Source organism: Equus przewalskii, chromosome 11 (genome assembly GCF_037783145.1).
Source record: "Equus przewalskii isolate Varuska chromosome 11, EquPr2, whole genome shotgun sequence".
Classification (NCBI taxonomy): domain Eukaryota; kingdom Metazoa; phylum Chordata; class Mammalia; order Perissodactyla; family Equidae; genus Equus; species Equus przewalskii.
Genome location: NC_091841.1, coordinates 15,923,977 through 15,934,280, shown reverse-complemented (window position 1 = coordinate 15,934,280; position 10,304 = coordinate 15,923,977). Strand labels below are relative to the sequence as shown.

General features: G+C 33.2%; 1 pseudogene; it reads right to left on the bottom strand.

The window, feature by feature from the left end:
• Positions 1–8,582: 8,582 nt before the first annotated feature.
• On the bottom strand, positions 8,583–9,508 carry LOC103566583 (olfactory receptor 4A47-like; annotated as a pseudogene).
• Between the last annotated feature and the right edge of the window lie 796 nt (positions 9,509–10,304).

The window sequence follows — 10,304 nt, the reverse complement described above, 5'->3', positions numbered from 1 at the left end:
CCCCCAATTGCAGGGAGAGACTCTCCCCACGGGCTCAGGTGTGTAACTCTAGAGTTTACCTCTGCATTTAGGAGTAATTGAGGGGGGTTTAGGTAGGGTTCTGGTCACCTGTTTCCACCGTCGCTCCTCTGTTGTGTGCTTGCTCCTGCCCTAGATGTGTGTTGATCTTCTGGGGGCGTCCATTGGAAGAAAGCTGCTTGTGGGTACTAGGCTGTTCAGTCAGGGTCAGAGAGTTTTCACCTATTTCCACATAGTCCCAGAGGAAAGTCCGTCCGCCTTCCGATGTATAGTCACATGGGTCTCTCAGACGTCCTGAGATGCTGTCTGGATATCCTTTGTTAAGGGATAAGTGTCCAAATAATTGTAGACTCGAAGGGGGAGAGACAAAGAGGACTACTCACGGCGTCATCTTGGATCCTTCCACGTGCACAATTTTAATTGATGAATTCAACTCATTTCTCCCATTAATCAATATAAGCATAGTCAGAGGATCAATAAGGAGATTAATGGCCCTGAATAGCACTATTAACCAACTTGGCCTTAATGACAACAGACAACAGAATATACGTTTTCTCCAAGTGTATATGTAATATTCACCATTCACCAAGATAATGCATATAGGGACCAAAAATGATGAATTCTTAAGAATTTTGATCATATATACCCTATTCTTTTGCAAAACAGAAATTAAGTTAAAAACCAATATTGAAAAAATCTATAAAATCTCCCAAATATTTGGAAATTAGATGACAAACAGATTATATATTCTTGCCAAGTGAACATGGAACATTCCCCAAGATAAAATATGTTCTAGGCCATAAAAACTACATTAACAAATGCAGACATATTCAAATCAAACATAGTATATTCTTGGGTATTAATGACATTGAACTATAAATCAACAACAGAAAAATATCAGGAAAATCATCAAATATTTGGAAATTAAACACAAAATTATAATTAAGCCAAGGCCAAAGGAGAAATCAAAAGTGAAATTCAAAAATATTTTAAATTGATAAAATGTAAAAAAACAGTATTTTGAGGGCTAGCTTTGTGGCCTAGTGGTGAAGTTTGGCAAACTTCATTTTCCCAGCCAAGACTTGGTTTTCAGTCATTGACATACACCACTCATTGGTGGCCAGGCTGTGGCAGTGACCCACATAGAGAATGGAGGAATATTGGCACAGATGTTAGCTCAGGGTGAATCTTCTTCAGGGGAAAAAAACACACCATTTCAAACTTTGCGTGATGCAGCTAAACAGTATTTAGACATAAATTACCATTACATAGTGCTTAGATGTAAATTAGCATTAAATGCATGCGTCAGAGAGGAAGAAACATCTCAAATCAATTATCTAAGTAGCTACTTGAAAAACTGAAGAAAAAAGAACAAATTAAACCCAAGCCAAGAAATAGTGAAGAGCACAAATCAGTGAAATTGAAAATAGAAAAAGGATAGAGAGAAACAAATGAGATGAAGAGCTGGTTCTTTAATAAAATTGATAAACTTCTAGTGAGACTGATCTAGAAAGAAAGAGAAAACATACAAATTACAAATATCAGGAGTAAACCTGAGGATATAAGAGAAACATACAAACATTAAAAGGGTAATAAGGAAATATGATAGGTGGCTCTATGCTTATAAATGAGACAGCGAAAAGGGAAAATTCTTTGTAGCACACAAGCTGCCAAAGCTCACTCAAAAAGAAATAGATAACAAGAATATCCTTTTTGCTATGACAGAGCTTGAATTCACAGTAAAAATTCTTCCAACAAAGTAAAATCTAGAGGTACATCACTTCACTCATGAATTCTACTAAATATTTAAGGAAGGAAGAAATAATATCAACTCTTCAGAAATTCTTCCAGAATATAGAGGAGTGTGAAACACTTCTAAATCAGTTTATAAGGCCAGAGTTACTTTGATACCAAACCTAGACAAAGAGCTTAAAAGAAAAGTACAGATCCTTACATGAACACAGGTGCAAAAATACTCAACAAAATTCTAGCAAGTCAAAATTATATATGATGACCAAGTAGGATTTATCCTGGCAATGCATGGCTGATTCAATATTTGAAAATCAATGTATACAATTCACTATATAAACAGACAAAAAAGTAAAATCATATAATCATCTCAATAGATTCAAAAGATACTGAGACAAAATTTAATTTCTAGATATGATGAAAACTCTTAGCAGATTAATGTTTGGTTTTTTTTAAAGAAGATTAGCCCTGAGCTAACTGCTGCCAATCCTCCTCTTTTTGCTGAGGAAAACTGGCCCTGAGCTAACATCCATGCCCATCTTCCTCTACTTTCTATGTGGGACGCCTACCATAGAATGGCTTGCCAAGCGGTGCCACGGCCGCACCCGGGATCCAAACCGGTGAACCCAGGCTGCAGAAGCAGAACACGTACACTTAACTGCTGCACCACGGGCTGGCCCTGGCTGATTAAGAATACAAGATAATTCCCCCAATGTGTTACCAGGCATGTCTAAAACCCTATGGGTAACATCATACTTAATCATGAAAACCCAAATTCTTTCACCCCAAGAAAATGGAGAAAAAGATGTCCTCTCTCACCACTCATGTTCAACACCAGATGTAGGTCTTAACTGAAGTAATAAGGCAAGAAAAGAAATAAAATGCATCATATTGGAATATATGGAATCAAAATGTCCCTGTTCACAAAGAAAATAGTTATGTACCTAGAAAATGTCAAGGAATCTACAAAAATACCTACTAGAATTAATAAGTGAGTTTACTAAGGACATAGGCCACATGGTCAAAAGTTAATCATATATCTATACACTAACAAGAAACAATTTGAAATCGAAATTTTTAAAGGTAGCATTTAAACTAACAACAGAAATCATGAAATCTTTAGGCATAAAACTTAATATGTGCTGTAGTTTGCTGCAACTACAAATACTGAAAAAAATCAAAGGAAAATGAAATATGTAGAGAGATATACTATGGTCATGAATTGGAATAATCATTATTGTTAAAATCTCAAATGTCTTCAAATTGATCTATAGATTTAATAGAATTATACACAAAATCCCAATGCAATTTTTTTGGTAGAAATTGACAGGCTGATTCAAAAATTTACATGGAAAGACAAAAGAAACAGAATAAGCAAAATAATTTTGGAAAGAATGAAGATGAAGGACTCACACCACCTGATTTCTAGACTTAATATAAAGTGTAGTATTGGAGAAGGTTACACATGTAGATCAGTGAAATCAAATAGATAATCTAGAAATAGACTCACATATTTGATAATTTATGACAAGTACTAGTGGCAATTCATTAGAAATGATAGTCTTTTCAATAAAAAGGTGCTGCAATAACTGGATATCTATTTTGCAAAAAGTGAACTTGGATCAATACCTCAAGCTATAAACAAAAGTTAACCCAAAATGGCTCATAGAGCAAAACAGTAAACCTAAAAATATAAAGCTTCTGAACGGGAACATCAGAGAAAACCTTTATGACCTTGGATTACGCAGAAATTTCTTAGATATGACAATAAAAGCATGATCAAGAAAAGAAAAAACAAAAAATTGGACTCCATTAAAACCGAGAAATTCTGCTCTTCAGAAGCTATTTTAAAGAAAATGAAAAGACAAACCACTGACTTGAGAAGACAGTTGTAAATCATATATCTGATAAAGTACTTACTTTCAAAATATATAAAGTACCACCCTCAACTTTCAATAATAATAAACAACTAAGAAGAAAGTGGTCAAAAGAATTGAATAGAAATTTCAGCAAGGAAGATGTATAAATTGCAAAAAAGCTCACGAGAAATGTTCAACATCATTAGTTATTCAGGAAATGCAAATTAAAATCATAACAAGATATCACCACTGAACTTTTAGAATGGCTAAAATAAAAATCATGACAATACCAAGTTCTGACAACGTGGAGAAGACCTAAAAATACTTTGGAAAACAGTTTGAAAGTGTTTTATGAAATCAAACATCCACTTACCATAAAACCCAGTTCTTCCACTCCTAGGCAAATACCCAACTGTAAATAGAACTTATGTTCACACAAAAATCTATACATGAAAATTTACAGCAGTTTTATTCATAATTTCAAATATCTGGAAAAAATAAAAAGTCTTAATTGAGAAAGGGATAAACAAACTACGATACATCAAATAAATGGAATACTACACAGCAATAAAGTAAATGAACCACAGATGGACACAATAGTATGCAAAAATCTCAAATGCAAATATTAAGAGGAAAAAGCCAGATTTAAAAGACTACATAGTCAACATGATCTTATATATAGACAACCCGAAAGACTCCATCCAAAACTATTAGAAACAATGAAAAATTCAATGACCTCAGCAATTAAAAAATTAGTGTATTGTATATACTAATTAGTGTACTATCCAAAAACAAAATTAAGAATATAATCTCATTTACAATAACATCAAAAAGGATAAAATATTTAGGAATAAATTTAAGCACAGAGGTGAAAGATTTGTACACTAAAATACATATAACATCGATGAAAGATTTGAAGAAAGAAATAAATGAAAGATATCCCATGTTCATGGATTGAAAGAAAATATATTGCTAAAATATCCATACTATCCAAAGCAATCTGAAGATTCAATATCTTCAATCCCTATGAAAAGTCCCATGACATTTTTCACAATAATAGGAAAGAAATCATAAAATTCATGGAACCACAGAAGACTCCCAATAGCCAAAGCAATCTTGAGAAAGAACAAATCTGGAGACATCACACTTTCTGATTTTAAAATATATTGCAAAACGATATTAGTCAAGACAGTATGACACCAGCATAAGAACAGATACGTTGACCAATGGAACAGCATAGAAGGTTCAGAAATAATCTCACGCATATACAGTCAACTGATCTTTGAAAAGAATAAACTATGGGGAAAGGGAAGTCTCTTTATTGTGTTGGGAAAACTGGGTATACACATGCAAAAGAATGAAATTGAACCCTTGCTATGGTTTGAATGTTTGTATCCCCTGAAATTCATACGTTGAAATCCTAATGTCCATAGATATTATTAGGAGGTGAAACCTGTGGGAGGTGATTAGATCATGAGGGCTGAGGCTTCATAAATGAAATTAATAACCTTATAAAAGAGACATGTTGGCAAGGATGTGGAAAAGTTAGAACTCTTGTACACTGTTGGTGGGAATGTAAATTGGTGCAACCATTATGAAAAGCAGTACCAAAATAATGAAAAATAGAACTACTACATGACTTAGCAATCCCACTTCTGGGTAAATATCCAAAGGAAATCATGTCAGTATCTCACAGAGATATCTGCACTCCTTTGTTCACTGAAACATTATTCACAACAGCAAAGATATGAAAATAATCTAAGAGTTCATATGGTTGAAATATTATTCAGCCATAAAAATGAAGTAAATTCTGCCTTTTGAAACATAGATGAACCTGGAAGACATTACACAAAATAAACAGGATATAGAATGACACATATTGTATGGTGTCACTTATATGTGGACTCTAAAAACGTAAAACTCATAGAAGCAGAGAATAGAATGTTGATTGCCAAGGCCTGGGCAGTGGGGAAAATGGGAAATATTGTTTAAAGGGTGCAAACTTCTAGTTGTAAGATAAATAAGTTCTGGGGTCTAATATCAGCATGGTGGCTATGGTTAATAATGCTGTATTGTATACTTGAAATTTGCTAGGAGAGTAGATTTTAAGTGCTCTTACAAAAATGATAATAATTTGAGTTGATGGATGTGTTAATTAGCTTGATTGTGGTAATCATTTCACAATGTATATATATATCAAATCATCACATTGCACATCTTAAATATATACAATTTTAGTTTGTCAGCTATATATCAATAAAGCTGGGAGAACAAAATGATGACATCCTGTATCATGCAATATATATGACACTCTGGAAAACACAAAATGATAGGGATAGAAATGAATCAATGTTTGCCACGATCTGGAGGCAGGGGAGGAAGATGACTACAAAGGTGTATGGGGAAATATATTTGGTGATAAAATATTCTGTATGTTGATTCTGATGGTAGTTATACAAACTGTAAACTTGCAGAACTTAGACTAAAAAAGGATAAATGATGAACTGCGAATATTTTATCTTAGTGAAAAATTAAAAAGAAAATCAGATTTCCTACATTGAAACAACAGATACTCAGAAAATATAATAGAAGCTAAGATCCTATTTATAATAACATAAAAAACAAATTCAAAAAGTCTAAATTTCAAAGTAACACACTAGACCTATACGAACATAGAAAAAAAGACTTGTTAAGTGAAAAGACTGACTCAGTTTGAGAATAAGAATTCTCAGTTCTCTAAAGACATACACTTTCTAAATCAAATATTATTGAAAATACTAACTAAACTTAGTTTTACTAGACTATCTTATTGAAATTTAATTTAAAACTAATATGAAAGAATAGACATAGTTCTGATAAGGAATAATGAAGGAATGTTAAACTTAGATATCAAAGTGTACTAAAAATCAAATGCAATTACATCTTGTGTTAAACAGCACAGGGATAAAGAAATCAATGGAAGATATTGGAGCCCTGAATTGGATCAAAATATATGCTGTATTTTAGAATTCAAAGTTGAGATATCAATTTAGTGGGTAAAAATAATTATGCATCTATAAAAATGACCATTTAGCAAAGTAATTACAATGTAATCCTTAATTAGCTCTTTACATAAAAATAAAGTGTAGATGGATCAAAAATTTAAACACAAAATATAAAACTACAAAAAGACTAAAATAATTAAATTTTGAAAAAAATTTGGAAGAATATTTTGGTAACACTGAAATAGGGAAAGTCTTTCTAAAAGACATAAAGACCAAAGAATACATCAAGAGTTCTGATTATGTAAACATAAAAATATTTCTAAATGCCCAAAACTATTCTGCACAGTATAAAAACATCACAAATCAGAAGCTGGAAAAATAATAATTAAACATACAATGTTAAAAGGAGTAATTTCCTTAGCATATAATTAAATCATAAAAATCAGTAAGGAAAAGGAGCAGGGCTGGTGGCGTTAGGTTCACACACTCTGCTTTGGTGGCCTGGGATTCCCAGGTTTGGATCCCGAGTGCAGACCTACAAACCATTCACCAAGCTATGTTGTGGTGGCATCCCACCTACAAAATAGAGGCAGATTGGCAGAGATGTTAGCTCAGGGACAATTATCCTCAAACAAAAAGAGGCAGACTGGCCACAGATGTTAGCTCAGAGCCAATCTTACCCTCACACACACACAAAATCAGTGTGGAAAAGATCAGCAATCAAATAAAACAGGTAAAATTCACTAATAGGCAATTCACAAAAAACCAATACATATCATTTTAAACATGTGAATAGATGCACAAATTCAATTATATTTATTAGATTTCAATTAAAATATATAAATGAAACATAATAGCTGTAATTAATCAGATTTTCAAGTGCCATAAATGTTTATCAAGCACTGATTGTTGAGAATGTGGTTAAACACGCATTTTCCAGCTGGCAGGCAGTAGTACAGTTTGGTAGAAGCTCATGGATGGCATTTTGGCAATAACTGTGAGGATCAACATTTTAAATACATATACCAATTCGTTGAACAATTCCTCTTCTAGGAACTTTTACTTACACAATTCCATAAAGACTTCATTGCAGAATTATTTGTCAAAGAAAAATATTGGGAGAAACATGACAAGGAGTGCATGCATTAATTTTAGGGTATCTTTACAAAGGAGTAGTAAGGAATATGAGGAACTTGAAAATGAGTTTGATCCATATAGACTGGTATGTAAAGATATTCAGGAGGTTGAGTAGTACGTTCCAAAGTTTATACACAGAGCCATTAACACAAACACATATGAAGAAATACGCTTATATTAGCAAAGACTATTACTTTAACAAACTTATAAACAGAGAACAGTGACTGCATCTGGAAAAGCTGGGAAACTCTGGTGACGGATACGTAGGAGGTTTATTCTACACTATTACCACTTTGTATGGGCTCTATTTTTAATATTTATTATTGTCTATTATACCTTCAATGTTTATTTAAAAAAGTAAAATAGTACACTAAAATTTCATATGTAATGCTAATAAAGTTGAATAAAGGAAACACTCCATAAATCATTAAATATTTTAACTAGTACAGTAAAAAGAGTGAAGATAAAAAAGAATCTGACTAAAACTAAAGCTAAGAATGAAAAAGAAAGTAATAAAGTAATAAAAATACATTTAAAAATTAATTAAAAATGAGTGTATGTCTGTAAAAATTTAATTGACTACTTCATTACATATTTGTTGACTCCCTACTGCACATGTTTCATCGTTTTGGGTTCAGTAATAAACAAGATGATACAGAACTTACATTCTAGTAGAGAAATTGCTATTAATAGCACAAACATAGTTCATTCTTTAATTATAGTTATCATAAATAATTTGGAGAAAATGAAATTTAGTTTAAGATTTATGAAAACTTTTACACTCAAAGGTGATGGCACTAAGGCTAAATTACTTTCTTCATGATAGATGATGCACTTACTTAGTAGTCGATACCACTTTTTTTCTCCAGAGCTTCTTCATAGTATTAGTCATCTCTGAATTTCTCAGAGTGTAAATTAATGGGTTCAGCATTGGAGTTATAATTGTATAAAATATACTCAATTATTTGTTAATGGAGAATTTTGCTGCAGGTCTTGCATTTATGAAAATACAGGGAGCAAAGAAGAAGACAACCACAGTGATGTGGGAACCACAGGTCTGGAGGGCTTTTCACCTCCCTTCCTGACTAAGGTTTTTTAGAGAGTACAAGATAACACTGTAAGAGATGAGCAACAGCAGAAACACAATAGTGCAGATAAGTCCTCCATTGGCCACTACTAAGAGACCAATGACATAGGTGTCAGTATAGACAAGTTTCAATAAGGGGTACATGTCACAAAGTGGTCAATGACATTGGGGCCACAGAATGGGAGCCCATAAATAGTGGAAAGTTGAATTACTGAGTGCAGAAAACCTCCAATACAAGACACCACTAGCAGTACAACATACACCCATCGCCTCATGATAACCAAATAATGCAGGGGCTTACAGATGGCAACATAGCGGTCATAGGCCATCACCAACAGAAGAAAGACTTCTGATCCACTAAACAAATGTGCTGTAAAGACCTGGGTCATACAAGATTGGAAGGAAATGGTATTTTCTCCAAAGAACAAGTCTGAAATCAATCTGGGGGAAATGGAAGAGGAATAAAGGACATCCAGAAATGATAGACTAGCAAGCAAAAAGTACATTGGGGAGTCCAGGGTCTTACTGACAGTCACAGTCACAACAATGAGCATGTTGCCAACCATGGTCAAAATGTAAAAGAGCAAAAACATAACAAAAAGGACTTCCTGTTCCTTTGGATTCTGTGTGAGGCCCAAGAGGACAAAGTAAGTCACATTGTTCTTTGGTTCCATCTAGTCTTTATAGGTGCTGACTTCAGATATTACAAGCAGTTTACCTAAAAATTAAGGGGAAAACTTTTAAATGCATTATAAGTTTAATCCTTTATTTATTCATTCAATTAATAGAATGTGTAAGAATATTTGTGTCAAATGTGTCACATTGTGATTATCAAGTTGAATAAGACAAAGTTGCCTATCATCAGTGATATGATGCATTATGAGGGATCATTAAATTCCAGAGCAATGTAATAAGTGCCTTTACAAATGTATTCACACAAGTCTAAGGGTCACAATGTAGAGATATATCAATCAAACTGGAATCAGAGAAGGCTTCCCAGAGGAAGCAATGCTTTAGCTGAATTTTAAAGGAAAAGTGAAAGAACAAAAGAAGACTGGAAGCGAATTCTACAAAAAGGTGCACCACTTGTAAAGTCACAAACCTGTAATACTTGAGATTCTTTTAAGGTAATTTACATATTCAAATTCAGTACATCAAACTATGAAATGGAAATGCACTGTCCTGGATTGTCTCAGATCTCGCTGAGACTTTTTTGTTAGGGTCTTTAGATGGATATTCAACTTCTCAGCGACCAATAATTGCTCTTCAATTTTGTGTCTCCAGGCCCTATCTCTCCCCTAATTTTCAAACATGTATATGCAACATCTCCAATTTTGGACATCTCCAATTGTCTGTCAAATTTAGTATTTAAAACACAAAATTTTTAGTTTTCCACAATAAACTTATGCGTTTCTCATTTCATTAAATGGTACCACCTTCATGTTATTGTTCAGACAATGAATCTCACAG